This window comes from Suncus etruscus, chromosome 16 (genome assembly GCF_024139225.1).
Source record: "Suncus etruscus isolate mSunEtr1 chromosome 16, mSunEtr1.pri.cur, whole genome shotgun sequence".
NCBI classification, from domain to species: domain Eukaryota; kingdom Metazoa; phylum Chordata; class Mammalia; order Eulipotyphla; family Soricidae; genus Suncus; species Suncus etruscus.
The window spans coordinates 78,544,380-78,561,078 of NC_064863.1; the positions used below are offsets into that span (position 1 = coordinate 78,544,380).

Genomic DNA, 16,699 nt, shown 5'->3' on the forward strand with positions numbered 1-16,699 from the left:
CACTGAGGTGATGAGAGGCAAGATGCATGTGCACACAACAGAAATAGCGGCATCAGAAACGAGTTAGCAGTTCCTGGGATGTGGTTCTCCACATCCATTCTTTGTATTGTAGAACAAAGTCAATGGACAAAAGGTAAAGATAAGTGTAAGATGATACTCAGCTATTAACCTAAAACAAAAGTGTTCCCCCATCTTATTCTTTCTGTTAAATCTCTCTTTTGATATGTTAAAACCCACCTGGATCACTCTCTCCTGACCCAGCCTGGTGGATTTGGTTCTGGGACAATAAAGAAAAGGCAGTTTTGTCTTAGTGCTTGGAGAGAGACCAGGAGGTGTAGACTGGCTCTTGACTGGCTTGGCTTATTAATTCCTTGCTGCTACACTGCTTCTTCAGACCAACTCACCTGGGGTTAGAAATATGCTTGTGTGGTGACCTCACAAATCGTGGGTTTTATTTACAGGTAACAGTCAGAACCAGCAGTGAGCAAGGCAGTGGAAACACAGTGGCATGAATGTGATCTGGCTTTGAAGAGAACATGCTATGACTTGGAATCGACCTGAGGAAGAAAACTCAAGTGCCCCCAAAAATAGGGTCTGTAAGTGGTTGGCAAAGCTCTGCAAAATTGCTTTAGGATACAAGATCATAGCAAGTAGGTGGAGGAAAGACAGTCAAGAAATAAAATGTCTATGTAACCACTGGGGAGAGAGATGGGTCACACTATACCATACCACACATGTCTCTGCTGCTTCCATAAGGATTTTACTTTTAGAGCTTCATGACCAGCCATACTACATAGCAGAATGATTCAATTTATTAAATGCTTATTAATGCTTATTAAATTAAGATTTATAAAATGAAAGCTTCTTTCTACATTCTCACTATTTCAGTCTAAAATGCTGTCTGAAGGCTTTATCTAACACTTTTATTCTTATACATTGATTCTTGGCACTATTAAAGCTCAGGCATTTTGGGGGCTTGGAGTTTAGGCCATCTGGCGATGCTCAAAACTTATTTCAGTTCAATTAATGAGATGCTAATAATGCACTATGCATATGAAGTAGGTGCTGAAGATATACAGTAAGTAAACTCAGACTCTGCCCTCATTAAGTGTAAAATTCAGTGGGAGATTGATATCTAAAGAAGTCATTTATAAAGCAGGAAAGACAGACAACAGAAAGCTTCTGAATGAGGTGAAGAGACAAATGGGGACAATGATTAGCCTAGCTCTAGACAATGATGGCCAGGTGGGAGGTGTTATTTCCTTCCCTTTCCACAGCAGTGAGCAAAAAGCAACTGGCCAATCAATGATAGTTGATCAAAGCAAAAAAATAACTCAACACTTTTTATAAATCATTGGCTATGAAGGTGAGACATGCTCACATTTAATTTTGTCTTTTGAAATATAATTTAGGAAGCATGTTTATGTTTGCTGTTTGTTGCTATTTTTGTTAAGGTGTAGGATTGCAGCTAGGAAGTTGACTGTCTACTTCAGATGTTCTCCAAGTGTGATCTGTGGGAGTCACTTTCTGGATCCCAAATCAGAGTAATTTTGAAATCTTAAGTATATATATATACACATATGTACATACATACATACACCCTTTATGCTCCTTCCTCAGCCCCCCCAAAACACAGAATCAATGTGTTAATAAAAAATAGCTTCAGCTAAAAAGATAAAAGTCAGACAATAGGGGAAGGGCTTTTATTTGTTGAAAAATGTCTGGATGAGTCATTGTTGAATCTGGAAAAGAGGTGACTTTTTGATTTGGGGTGTAACCTTTTAACTTTGGATCCCAGTGTGTAACTTTTGATATTTTTTACATAGTATGTTCTTAGTTTTAAAAGGAATAGTGATATTTTTAGTAATGAATGGGATTGCAGTTCTAGTCATAGGCTGCAATTTCAAGGACTAGGCCCAAAGAGACAGCTGATTCCTGAAATCAGGCTGTAAATCACAACAGACATTCCAAGGAATGCAAGGACATCTTATTTTCCACCAGACACTTTGAAGGGAGGGGAAACCAACTAATCATCTTACATTCTAACAGGGGAACACCACCCTTGCAAAGGAGATCCCTGCATAGGACAGATGGCCCTTGAAGATTAGGGAGGAATAAATGCACACAGTCACTAAAAAGGAATAACACATATGGATAGATAGAATAACACATAGGTATAGAAGAAGGGTAAAGTCTAGTTTAATGCTATTCACACTTCTGTTCCTGGCTTGCTTAATATAATGAACAAGGCTCCCTTCCCCTAATCACTCCAGTCACTACACTGTCAAGAGAATGGGTTCTCCATCCCGTGGATTGAGAGATCATCTGAAGAGTTTAACCCATGTCGCTGCATACCATCAGTGTGGGAGTTGGGGTAAAATGATATCATGAAGGGGCTGAGCAGACAGGTTCTCCACCCTGTAGATTAGGCGACCACCTGAAGGGTTCAACTTGTATCTCTGCATACCATCAGTCTATGAGTTGGGGGTAAATTATGTCATGAAGGGGTTGAACAGACAGAAAATTGGACCTTTTCTGTAAAAAATCATTGAATAATTCAAACTATATAAATCTATGAAATTCTTTGACCTGTATGCTCATTATCATGGTCATTATCATATGAATTCCTTTAAATGTTTGTGAATTTGGATTTTCGGGATCTTACTGCAGACTGAATTCCCAACTTGCAGTGACACCCCAGGATCCTGGAAAAAAAATAAACCTATGTGTGATTGCATCCTCTAAGGTTTGTGTCTCCTCAATTGAGCGGTGGGCTTTCCTTGGACCTTGGACATCCCCAATCCCTGGCCAACTTGGGGTCATGCATCTCCAACCCTAGACCCCAACTCGGGTCCAGACCAGTTTTGGTCAGCTTTAACACCTTTAGGACTGAAGAACTGGCCAACTCACCTGCCAAAGGGATCCTCCATTCAAAGAGTCACAAGTTTCTTCCAAAAATTAATCTTAGTCTATTTCAGAAGTTCTAGGCCAGATGCATGGCCTCAAAAAGTTTAACTCCATAGTTGAAGAGATAGCACAGGGTTTCAGGTGCTTTCCTTACTTGCAGCCAAGTGAGTTCAATACTAGGCCCTACTTATGGCCCTTCACCTGCCCTAGGAGTGATCCTTGAGAACAGCGCTAGAATAAAAGCAACTACCTTTGGCTATAGTGCCAAAACAAAGAAAAAAAATTAAAATCAAAACTACTTTAATCCAGTCTTGTTAAACATCCACTGCAGACAATTTCAATAAGAATCCTATGGGATAGCAAACATTAATTAATATAGCTTGACACTCTTTAGAAATCAGTGGATCAGATTCCCACACCATCACTATAAAGTTAAATAGCAATAAAGCAACTCACAGGAAATTTTTGGTTTCCCAGTTCATGTAAAAGTTATGATCGTTTTATATCTAGTTAATTAAGTATGCAGTGACATCATGTATGAGCTATGTCATTAGGCTATTCAGGTATGCCCCTTCTTCCTTCCTGATGTGTGCTTGCAAAGCTATAAATTTTCCTCTCAGTGCTGATTTTGCTGTGTCCCATAGATTCTAATAATTTGTCATTGGTTTCCAGGGAAGTTTTAATTTCCTCTTTGATTTCATCACAGACCTACTGGTTGTTCAGTAGCAGGCTATTTAGTTTCCAGTTGTTAAAGTTTTTCTTCTGTGTGCCTTTCTAATTCACATCTAATTTCAGAGCTTTATGATCAGCAAAGATAGCCTGAAAAATTCTATCCTCTTGACTTTATGGAGATATGTTTTATATACCAGCATGTGGTCTAGCCTGGAGAATGAGCCATGTGTACTGGAGAAGAATGTGTATCCAGGTTTCTGAGGATGGAGTGTCATATATATACACTAGGCCTCTTTCTTGATAAGCTGTATTAGAAATGAAAAGGGGGGATCACTACAGATACTGCAGAGATTCAAAGGGTAATCAGAGATTACTTTGAAAAACTTTATGCCATGAAACATGAGAACCTGGAAGAAATGGATAAATTTTTGAACTCTTATAATCTTCCACGGTTGAACAAGGAGGATGTAGCATATCTAAACACCCCCATCATTATTGAGGAAATTAAAACGGTAATCAAATGTCTCCCAAAAAAGAAAAGCCCAGGACCAGATGGATTCACTAATGAATTCTTTCAAACTTTTCAAGAGGAACTACTACCAATCCTGGCCAGGCTCTTTCATGAAATTGAAAAATCGGGAACATTTCCAGACAGCTTCTATGAAGCCAATATCACCTTCATACCAAAACCAGACATTCAGAGATTCAGCCAAATATCCTCGATGAAAATCAAACTGTACTAAATGAACATGCTCTGGTAAGAATGAGTTTGCCACCTGCATCGGAGCTGCGAAGTTGCTCTCTCACTCCCTCTAGTAAGGCAGTTAGCTTGAACTCCTTTATTTCTGACCAAGGTCAAAGTGCCGCTGCTTGCAAGGGAAGTGAAGAGTAGAACAAAGATCAATCAGAGGCCTGATGAACCAGGGCAGCTGCAGCTCAGGAGGAATCAAAGTTATATGTTGACAAAAGCATAAAGGGACTGAGCACCTGGGATAATGTGATGATTTGGAGGGGTAATAGATGGCAGTTGTTTATCTTTCAACCACTTTTCTTCAGAGCACTGCCTACTTTCCTGGTCAGCTCCCTCACAGAATTGAGATGGGGGACCTTTTAATCAACACTGAGATGAGGAAGTCAAGAACAGGTGGTTGTTGACTGACCTCACCAATGGCTTATTGTAAACAGATACATGAAGTCAGTATGGAGGGCTGTGTTTTGAAATCCAATTTGATATTGAACTAGAACAGCTATGGGAAGCTGGATATAATCATAGGAGCTTCATCCTTTGGATAGTAAGTATCACTCTGAATGTCCAAGTGAGGTCCAGACAAAGTGTGTGTGTGTTTGTGTGTGTGTGTGTGTGTGTGTGTGTGTGTGTGTGTACATTCAGATATGGTGGTGTTACTAACCAAAGAGTAAATAAAACAGCAATGCTTTGAAAGAGAGCTCAAAGTAATGTTGGGTTTAGCTGTATGATTTGTTTAATAAAACAATATCGGGGCCAAAGATGTGGTGCATGTGCTAACCTAGGACGGACCGTAGTCTGATCCCCTGGCGTCCAATATGGTCCCCCAAGCCAGGAGCAATTTCTGAATGCATAGCCAGGAGTAACCCCTGAGCATCACCGGGTGTGGCCCCAAAAGAACAAACAAACAAAAAAGACAAATCAAAGCAACAATCAGCCATCCCTTTCCACCGGGGAGACTGCCACACATCATAAAGCATACCAGCAACCAGTGTTGCCATTGATAGATGTGGATGAAAAGGGCCTCATCTACTCTGAATGGGAAAATCAATTACCGTAGTTCAGCTTCTACAGAAAATAATATGGAACCTTCTCCAACAATTCAGATTTGAAGTTTCCTTAAAACCTGTTAAGTATATAGGGCTTTCATAACATTTCTCCAATATTTGTTTCCCTGCCTGCTTTCCCACCTAAGACTTTCCAGGTAGGGCGCTGTTCAGATCCTAGTAAATAGGTGATGCTCTGGGAAGTCAGGGTCCTTACTGCAGTTGGCTAGCAGTCTCTTAGTTTTTGGAGCTGCTGGTAGGCTGACAAAGAATTTTGTGTCTGACCTTCTCGCCTTTTTTACCCTCCTGTCTGTGTGGATTATTTGCGGCGGATAGATACGACCAGAATTGCTTCCCCATCCTGGGGGGGGAGGGGAATGGGAATCGCTTTCCCATCTGGGAGCTCTTTGGGGATCAAGCCTCAGCCAATCTAGGAGAGAACTTGACTCTTCAATAACCCAGTGATTCCACTTCTTGGCATTTACCCCAAGAGCCCCAAAACCTTTTTGAAAGCATATTTTTGCTCCTATGTTTGTTACAGTACGATTTTCTATAGATAAGATCTGGAAACAACCTAAGTGCCCTAAAACAGATGAATGGATAAAGAAACTGTGAAATATATACACTGTGAGACACTACTAGAACATAAGGAATGATAAAATTATGACTTCTACTCCTATCTGGATAGATGGAGAGTATCATGCTGAGTGAAGGTAATTAAAAGGAGAGGGAGATGCAGAATGATCTGTCATATATGGAATATAAAGAAAGTAATGGTAATGATAATGAAAGGCCCAAGAGTCAGCTTTCAGCGCTGAATTTGCCAAGAAAAAATTGGATAGTGGGTTGCAAGAAACCTAGAATGGAGAGATTCTGGTACTCTGGAAGTGGGTATAGTGTAAGAACACTATATCCCTTAAACTTCATTATTAGTTGTTGCAAACCACAGTGTCTAAACAAAAATGGAAAATGAAAAGTCTTTCTTTTACAAAGATATCTTTATTTAGCTATTCTACTTGCTATCATGTTTTTAGTGGTCCTCAAACTATGGCCCGAGGGCCACATATTGTATTTGTATCTGTTTTGTTTCTTCATTGCAAAATAAGATATATGCAGTGTGCATAAGAATTCATTCATAAGGGGCCGGGCGGTGGCGCTAAAGGTAAGGTGCCTGCCTTGCCTGCGCTAACCTTGGACGGACCGCGGTTCGATCCCCCGGTGTCCCATATGGTCCCCCAAGCCAGGAGCAACTTCTGAGCACATAGCCAGGAGTAACCCCTGAGCGTTACTGGGTGTGGCCCAAAAACCAAAAAAAAAAAAAAAAAAAAAAAAGAATTCATTCATAAGTTTTGTTTTTACTAGAGTCAGACCCTCCAATGGTCTGAGGGACAGTGAACTGGCCCCCTGTTTAAAAAGTTTGAGGACCCCTGTTAGATAGATGTTTCTAGATAGAGCCTTTAGGTTGTTAGTGTAGAGACCAAAATTACCATTCTCTATGGAAACTTAAATTCTAGTTTTCTGAGAAGTGTCCGTTTTGTTTTCCAAAAGGCTAGACCAACTGATACTCCCACCAGCTGTGAATAAAGGTCCTCTTTTCCTCTGCTCCTATGTCAATAAAAGGTGTGTAGTTTAAATTACATTTCCTTGATCAAACATGGGAAGCATCTTCTCGTGCATATTTGTTATTTATGTATCTTCTTTAGTAAGGTATTTTTTTTAAATTTTAAACTAATTTTAAGATTAGGTTTTGGTTTTTTTCTTACTATAGATTTTGGAGTTTGCATATCCAATTAGTACTTATCAAATGTCTTTTGCAAATCCCACTCCAATCTGTACTTTTTGTTCATTGTTCATATCTTCCTCAAAATAGAGCTTGTCATTTCTTTCTTTCATGTAGTATGATGGTGAAGCTTATATTGCTGTGCTCAATGTTATTATACTTTCTCCTATGTATCTTGAAGAAGTATTATAATTTTATTTTGTTTTTGGGCCACACCTGCCAGCGCTCAGGGTTTACTCCTGGCTCTGTGCTCAGAAACCGCTCCTGGCAGGCACGGGAAAGCACATGGGATGCGGGATTTGAACCATCCTTGGTCCTGAGTAGGCCACTTGCAAGGTAAATGCCCTACCCCTGTGCTATATCTTCAGCCCCAAAGTATTATAATTTTTATGGTTTCATTTATGCCTATTGTCCATTTGGAATGAATTTTTTGTGAGACTTGTAAAATCTGTATGTAAGTCATTTTTACACGTAGTTGTTCTTGCACAATTATTGAAAAAGAACTATGTTTTGGCTGGACAGATAGCACATGATTAGGGGCAAGGCTTGCAAAAGGCCAGTCTCAGCTAGATCCCTGTTACCAAACGATCCTTTGAGTATCACAGGGTGCAGCCCTAGAGGTCCTCAAGCACTGGCAGGATGGTCCTGGAAGTCTCCAGCACAGAAGAGCCTGCAACATCACATTCTCAGGTCTTTGCTATGAACAGTGACCCAGTTAGCTACATATTATTGAAAGGTCCCCAGGCTCCCTGCACATGATCTGGGAGTTCCCTCCATAAACTCCAAAAGAAATTTTTGTTTTATTGTACTACGTATGCTCTTTTGTTGAAAATCAGTTGATATTATTTATAAAATGAGCATATTTATGGATGCTGTTGACTCATTGGAGTTCTATAGCTATATATCTATTATTTCATCCTTTCATCAATATTCAGCTGTCTTAATTAAATTAGTTTATAGCTAACCTTGAAGATTAGAGAAAAGCAGTGTTTCATCTTGATAAGTTTTCAATGATTGCATTAACTTTTCTAGGTCCTTTGACTCTCCAAACAAAATTTAGAGTTATTATTAATATTACCAAATAAACTTTTAGAATTCTGATTGGTATTGCATTGAATTTAGGTCATTAAATCATGTGGGAGAATGATTGACATCTTGACAGCATTGTCTTCTTATCTATAAATTTAAAATCTCTATCTAAGACACAAAATAGTCTCACTCATCTAGAGGTTTTAAGAAAAATGAAAGACATTTTTGCAATAATTCTCAGAGACAAAGAGGAGTGCTGGAAGGTCCAGCTCACATCATGAAGTTCACCACAAAGAGTGGTGAGTACAGTTAGAAAAATAACTACACTGAGAACTATCATAACCATGTGAATAAATGAGGGAAGTGAAAAGCCTGTCTAGAGTACAGGTGGGCGTGGGGTGGGGAGAAGGGAAATCTGGGACATTGGTGGTGGGACTGTTGCACCGGTGAAGGGAGGTGTTCTTTACATGACTGAAATCCAACTACAATCATATTTGTCATCAAGGTGTTTAAATAAAGATATTAAAAAAATAAAATTTCTATCTAGTTATGATTTTATTCTTCAACCATTTTTAGTTTTCCTTATTTAGCTCATACATATGTGAATCAGATGATTTTTTACCTATACTAAAAATATTTCTTTCTCACTTACCCCAAAATATTAAAGATGAAAAGAAGAAACATAAATGTTTCATAATATAATGTGAATATTTGCACTAATCAAATAAATGGATAAATTAACAGATTATATGTATTACTATTATTGTTAGATATATTGGCATAATGCAGTGTTTTACAATATCTCATCTGTTCCCCCTTTAACAGAAATGGAAAGGTAATAGTATTCTTCTCCTCCTTGGATAGAGTCCAAAAATAAGAAGCCAGTGTTCCATTTATTTGTGAGTAAAACTCTGGAGTATACGTAGATCCTGCTTTGTGAAACCAACATTTAGAGTGTGAGGGAGATATATTCCCAGGCAGGGGCAGGCAAGTGTCCTCTAAAGCAGAGCTTTCCCTAATGGTCTCTCTAAAGCCCACAAACTGGGAATGACAATGTGAGATCAAACTCCATGGAAAATCAGACTGTTTTCTACTTTAGAACTACTTGTGCTTCTTTGTTTATCCTAATGTAACTATATGCCTGCCCATTTATTTCCATCCAACCCATCAGATTTACAGCTTGGATTTACTACATTCATCACTGGGCTTTGCAGTCTATCAGTAATGCTGAGTTTCACAGTACATCTATTTAAGTAGAAAACCCTTATGCGTACGTGGTCGGTCTGCTGAGTCAGAGATTTTCTTTATTTCAAGTTCCTTTTCCCATATTCTGCTCTAGTATATCTGAGAACTCTGAACATATTGTCTTATCTTCTCTGCCCTTTACTGACTCATAAAGTCTTGCTTCATTTTTGGCTTTCCTTCATTCTTGTCTACAATGTGTATGTTTATGAATCCAAAAGACTTTCTGCCTTTATTATAATTAAGATCTTCGCCACAGTGAACACACTTGCTACTTTGAAATAAATTATCTCTCAGTCTCCATGGGCCCCTATCTAAGTTTTGTTTTGTCAATCTATTTGGTTCTTCTTGGTATCTTCTCCTCAGTTGCAAAGGATATGCCAGAGATTAAACTTTTTTCTTAGCCTTTGTTAGTAACTCTCCTCTTCTTTCTCTCTGATTAATTTTCACTTAGTTCCAGATCTTTAAGACACATGCTACTACCACTTACTATTGCTGCAATACTGCTATGTAATAAATTATTCTAAAACTACATGTCAGACAGGAATAAGTATTTTCTATGGAAGGAAGTTAAAACTAAAAGGAAAAATATTCTAGGGAGTCTAAATAACATAAAACTCCAAATCCGTTTATTTGACCATGCGACTTCAACATAAAGATGTGAATTTAATAATAAAAGAACTATCAAATTCATCTACTTTTTACAGAGTCAATATGGAGCTGTTACATTTCAAAATAATGTTTTAAATCTTTTGCATATTTTAGATTTCAAAAATTCTGTACAAACATGCCATTCATGTCACTTGGTAATCTTTGGTTTCTAAATGAGAACTTTCAATCACTTGTCACAGTATAACATTCAAAATTTCCTTTTCTCTTCAGACATTTAAATGGCCAACCCTAGGTGATTATTAATTATATTTTAAGCTCAATCTGATGCAATATTACTCCTTTCAATTATTTGATGTCTCACAGCAACAAATAATCCTACCTTAGAGAAAACAGGATTTTATTAGAATAGTATCAAATACCCATAACTCTTAGCTACCAGGTACCATTTTAAGAACCAAGCTTATTACTATATAGAACAAGTAGGTTTGTTATAAGTCCTGTGTTTTATTTTTGTCTTGATTTGGTTTTTGTTTTTTGGGCCACACTCGGTGATACACAGGGGTTACTCCTTGCTATGTGCTCAAAAATCTCTCCTGGCTAGGGGAACCATATGGGAAACTGGGGATCAAACCCAGGTCCATCCTGGGCAGTTGCATACAAGGCAAATGCCCTACCACTGTGCTATATGCTCTGGCCCCTATAAGTCCTGTTTCATATGGAAACTATATGGAGATAGTAAGATATGGCTAAACCTGTATTTGAATTCAGGAAGTGTGTCTACAGAGATTTATGTAACCTATTAAATATATGGTATTTAATAGGTATTCAATAGTATTGAAAGGGAGGTTATAGATGCAGGCTCAGAGAAGTATAATCAGGGTTACAGAAAGAATTATTACTGGGATAAATTAACTTTAATATGCCTACCAGCTCTAAACCCAGTATCAGTCAAAAGCTTGAGTAAGAGCCCAATTGACCCTTGTCTATAAGAGAAACGAATAACTTGAATGGTACTTTTAGTCCAGCTGCATACAAAGGGGAAAAATTAATTCTTTAAGAAGAAATAGAAAGGATTTAGAAAGGGAGGGCCACAAATAATATCCACTACATGAAGCATGAAGGAAATATTTTCATTCATATGATAAAATGTTCACACTGATCGCTTAAAAGTCACTCATCTTTCTCTTCACATTCTTCACATACATCCACCAAATCTTCTAAATCCCTTCTAAGTATCACTTCAATCTATAAACCTTCTCTTTAGACTCGCATATTCCTGATGCAATGTAGCTTACCAATCTTGGCATATTTATTTCAGAAACTTCCTGTAAAATCTGTCTACCTTCAATTAGTATTTGTTCCATTCTCCACAGTGCTAACAGAGGGACTTTTCAAAAAAAAAAAAAGAACTATAATCATATAACTTCTAGGTCCATAATTAAAATCTTTCAATGGCTTCCACACATTTCATCAGGAAGTTCAAACCCTTGAGTTTGTCACACAGAGCCTGTAATAAGGCTCTAGTTACCACCTAAGCCTCAAAGCTTGTTAAACTCCTCAAGAAGGTGGAGGGAAAAAAAAAAAAAAAACCTTCTCAAGTCCTCTCTGTTTAATCACTAAAATGAATCTATGGCTACTCAAGCATGATGAGTGTTCTCAATCTTCATCCAGTTTGCTTCCTGTTTCTTTAATGCCTTTTCTGTATGAGGTTAAATTGTCTCTTAAAATGTATGACTTCCCAGATTCTGTAGATGTGACCTGGTCTGCAAATGGGTAATGGTCCTTGTCAATATATTCAAATGAAGATGTTGAACTCATAACTGGGATATGAGTAGACTTTCAGTCTAATAGAGGGTAAATCTAAATGGCTGGTGTGATAAAACAGGAAAATCAAAACTTGGGAACAAATTGGAGGAAGTTCTATGAAAAAACAAAAACAAGATAACTGTAATAAATCTACAAACTGAGGGGTAAAATACTGTGGCTATCACTGAAATCAAGGAGACAGAAATAAACCAAATGCTTCCTAGCTATCACTGATGAAATCTATCCTGTTGACATTTGGATTTCATACCTTAGAAGAGTTAATGAATAGGTTCTGTTATTTGGAGTCATTTGTATTACTATGGTGGCTCCAAGAGATGAATATAACATTCCTCAATCTTTATTACCTTGCTTAACTACTCCACTGGGGAAGACTTCTTTAAGTTTATCACTCCTGTGCTTTTTTTAGCCTCTGGCAGAAATACTTTTGCTCTGTTCTTTCATGGCATATATGCATGCATCTCTTTGTTACAATGTGGTTATACTATCCATATTTTTTTAAACTGTCACATGATAAGGTCAGTGAGAGTAGACAGACAGTATTAACAGTATCCTGCATGGACTAGGCAAGAAAGAAAAGGATGTGTTACTAACATTTGGTCATTATTACTACATCTCAAAAGTTGTGATTTTATTTCCTTCAGATAAAATATTAAAAACCATCAAAAAGATTATATATATTTGTTAATAAAAATTAAGAACTCACATTAAGCTAAAAATGGGTAATGCACTACTAATTAAACACTTTGACATAAAAAATGGTTCTACTGGGGCCGGAGAGGTGGCATTAGCCGTAAGGCATCTGCCATATGCACGCCAGCCTAGGACGGACCACGGTTCAATCCCCAGGCATCCCATATGGTCCCCCAAGCCAGGAGCAATTTCTGAGCACATAGCCAGGAGTAACCTCTGAGCTTCACCTGGTGTGGCCCAAAAACAAAACAAAACAAAACAACAACAGAAACAAAAATGTTTCTATCCTAGAAGATGTTATATTATATGAAGTAAGCCAAAAGAAGGATAACTACAGAATTATATCACTTATTTGTGGTATTTAGAATAACTGTATGAACAAATGCAATGGTCCAAATGGAAGTTGTCTTAAACACCCTTCATCCCAGAGTATAGCAAGAAAGAAAGAAACTGAGTGGAGGAAAAGAAACACAAATATGAAAGGATGAGGACCAGGGGCCAAAGGACTTCAGGTGCATTGGTGGAGATTAAAAACAAGAGGGGACAGAACTAAATATTCAAGCCAGAGTCAACAACAATGTAATCAAGATAGTCAAACAATCTAAACTTTAAAAGGACCTGTTATACTGGCAGGTTTGGGGGCAAGGGTGGTGGTTGGGTTACACTCAAGGAACACAATGGAGGGAGATCAATATTGATAGTCAGATTGACCCTGATTTCACTGTATGTCTGAAACCCAATCATAGTGGTTCCAATCAAATAAAAAGTTCTATTGCTGTAGTGAACTTTGTCTCTTGTAACTATGAAAATTCATCCATGCTATCTTAAATCATAAACTGCCTGCTTTGTCTTTTTCTTCACTATCATCTAACAGGGGTCCTCAAACTTTTTAAACAGGGGGCCAGTTCACTGTCCCTCAGACCATTGGAGGGTCTAACTATAGTAAAAATAAAACTTATGAACGAATTCTTATGCACACTGCATATATCTTATTTTGCAATGAAGAAACAAAACAGATACAAATACAATATGTGGCCCGTGGGCTATAGTTTGAGGACCACTGATTAACAATAAATAAATATGGTATGAATAAATTAGAGAAATATCCTTCATAAATGTAAAATAAATATGTTCAGGAATATTTTTATCCTGTCCTGGAAATGGAGATTTTCTACTAACTTCCTGGTGTTTAACCTTTATTGTTACAAATGAACAGATTTGTATATATTTGAATACATGCCTTCACTAAGAGAGGATCAAAATGTATAATGTATAGAATGTTAGACTTGAGAACTCACTTATCTAAATTGTTATTACTATGAATTTTTATGCCTATAAATTTATATGACTTTATAAATTATCTATAAACTCAACAATCTATAAAAGAAAGAAATAAATTTTAGATAAATATAATATATAAAACTAAATTATGAATAAATTCCATGGACCACAGCAATAGTGCAAATAGTAAGGCATTTGCCTTGCCCGCACTAGCCTAGGATGAACTGCAGTTCCATCCCCCTGTGTCCCATATAGTACCCCAAGCCAGGAGCGATTTCTGAGTGCATTGCCAGGAGTAACCACTGGGCGTCATCAGGTGTGACTCCCCAAAATAAAAGAATAAATTCCAAATGAATCAATTGATGGCATCAGAAATTTTAAGAAAAGTCCTGTATTAAATGACTTTACCAGTGAATTTTAACAATTTTTTAATTAATAACTTAAAACTATTATACTCGGACTTTTAAAAGAAATCAAAAAAATAATTCCAAGTACATCTACTAGGTCAGATTTATCCTGATTAAAAGAAAATTAGACAAAACAAACAAACATACAAAAAACACAAATATTAAGGAAGATAATTATAATATATATCTTTGGTGAATATCTGACCATGGAGGTAAAGATTTTCAATAAAATAATGGTAAATAAAATTAACAATACATCAGACAAATCATAGATCATATTCAATGGCCAAGTAGGCTTATTCTAAAAAGATGTGTGTGATTAAATAAACACAAATCAATGTAACGCATAGTATCAATAAAAGAGAAGAAAAAAATCACAATAATCTAAATATATGTTGAGAAAGCATCTGACATGATTTATTACTCATTTATGATATAAACACAATATAATGTGGGGCCGGAGAGATAGCATGGAGGTCAGTGGTTGGAATCCCAGCATCCCATATGGTCCCCCGAGCCTGCCAGGAGCGATTTCTAAGCATAGAGCCAGGAGTAACCCCTGAGCACTGACGGTGTGACCCCAAAACCAAAAAAAAGAGAAAAGAAAAGAAAAGAAAAACAATATAATGAAGATGAAAAAAGCACATCTTAGCAGCATGAAGGACCCAGACTATAAATTCATGACTAATATCGGACTCAGTGGTGAAAAGTTAAAAGCATTTTCCTTAAAAACAGAAACAAGGCAAACTAGTACCACTTCTATAGAATTTAGCGTTAGAGGTCTAAGTAAGAGTCATTGGATTCAAAAAATAAAAAGAAATCAAATTGGAAAAGAATATAACGTTATTTGAAGTGATAAAATTATATAGAAAACCAAAAGATCCATTACAAATTTACAATAATTAATTAGTGCCTAGTAAAGTGGCTAGTTAGAAAATTGATAGACAAAAATCTGTGTTATTTATATATATTTAACAAGAAAACTATTAAATAATGAGGTGGTTTGAACAAACACTTCAGATCTGGAGAGATAGTGCAACTTGCCCTATATGCATCCAACTTGGTTTTGATCCCTAATACCCCATTTGATCTCCCTGAAGTGCAGATCTACAAATAATTCATTGGTTTCACCAGATTGGACCCCCAAACAAACAAACAAACAAAGAAATACTACTCCAAAGGGGACCTACAAATAGTCAATGAGTATGTGAAAAACAGCTCAGCGTTCCCACCCATCATCCATCAGGGAAGTGCAAATTAATGCTACAGTGAAATAACACCTCAAACCTATGAGCAAGCAGCAACCATCCATCATAACAGTTAAGGAGAATGTGGAGAAAGCAGAACATTAAAGTTTTCATGCACTATTGACAGGTATGTAAACCTGCACAATCATTTTTTTAAAGCCTATAGCACCTGGTATTCCCAGGTGGTCTCTTATCCAAGTACTAACCAGGCCCAACCCTGCTTAGCTTCCCAGATCAAACGAGATCGGGCATGTTCAGGGTAGTATGGCCGTAGACCTGCACAATCATTTTGTAAAACATGATGATGTTTCTTGATAGTCAGGGGTTTGTGCTTTGTACAGGATTAGCCTCTTCCTACACTACTGTATAGACTTACTCATCCTGAGTTTACATTAAATGCATAACTCTGAAAATTCATCTATTCAAGAAGTAACATTCAGGAATTGTTTACTGTTAAGAATTTATAAATTTGATAATTTTCCATATATACCATTATGTTGTCCTCAAATGGCAATGATGGTCATTTTCCTCCCCAAGAAATGATAAAAATATTGACATTTGCCTATGATGATCACTTGTTATTAAGAATCACAAAAATTGCCAAGGTCTTTACTGTTCTGCTTGTTAAACTTCTTGTGTAAAGCTGGGCCTTTACAATAATTATTTTCCTTATAAACTCAATTCCTATGCATTTAAACAATAGCCCTAAAGAACTAAGCATCAAGCATATTATTTCTACTATATGTTTCACACCAAAACACAACAGAATTGATGTTTTGATAGAACTAAGTGCAAGGGCTAGGGTAGAAACTAGAGAACAAAGGACATGAGTAGGACTCAACGCCTGCCCTAAAGGATTTGCATCTATCTCCTGGGGATAAAGGCGATATATTGCCAAAGATTTCAATGTCACAATAGAGAAAAAGGTTACCTTCAACTTGCATAATTAGGGAAGGTCCTAAGCAACCAGAGAAAAGCTACAAAATGAAAAGAAAAAAGCATCAGAAATATTGTCTATAACCACCTGGTTGACAATCACATAAATTGGGCACTGGGAACAGGTCCAAGTCTAATGAGGAGTTAGGAGGAAAGGGTTATAATAGTATATCAGGCCCGAAAGGGGAAACGTTTATATGTGTTACATTTTAACTTGTTAATTTAACTTATTAATTTGTGCCCATTAATTGAGTTAGGCTCAGGGTCTGATGAAAGTA

At 37.1% G+C, this 16,699-nt stretch overlaps 1 pseudogene; it reads right to left on the bottom strand.

The window, feature by feature from the left end:
* Positions 1 to 15,642: 15,642 nt before the first annotated feature.
* LOC126032816 (uncharacterized) lies at positions 15,643 to 15,761 on the bottom strand (annotated as a pseudogene).
* Between the last annotated feature and the right edge of the window lie 938 nt (positions 15,762 to 16,699).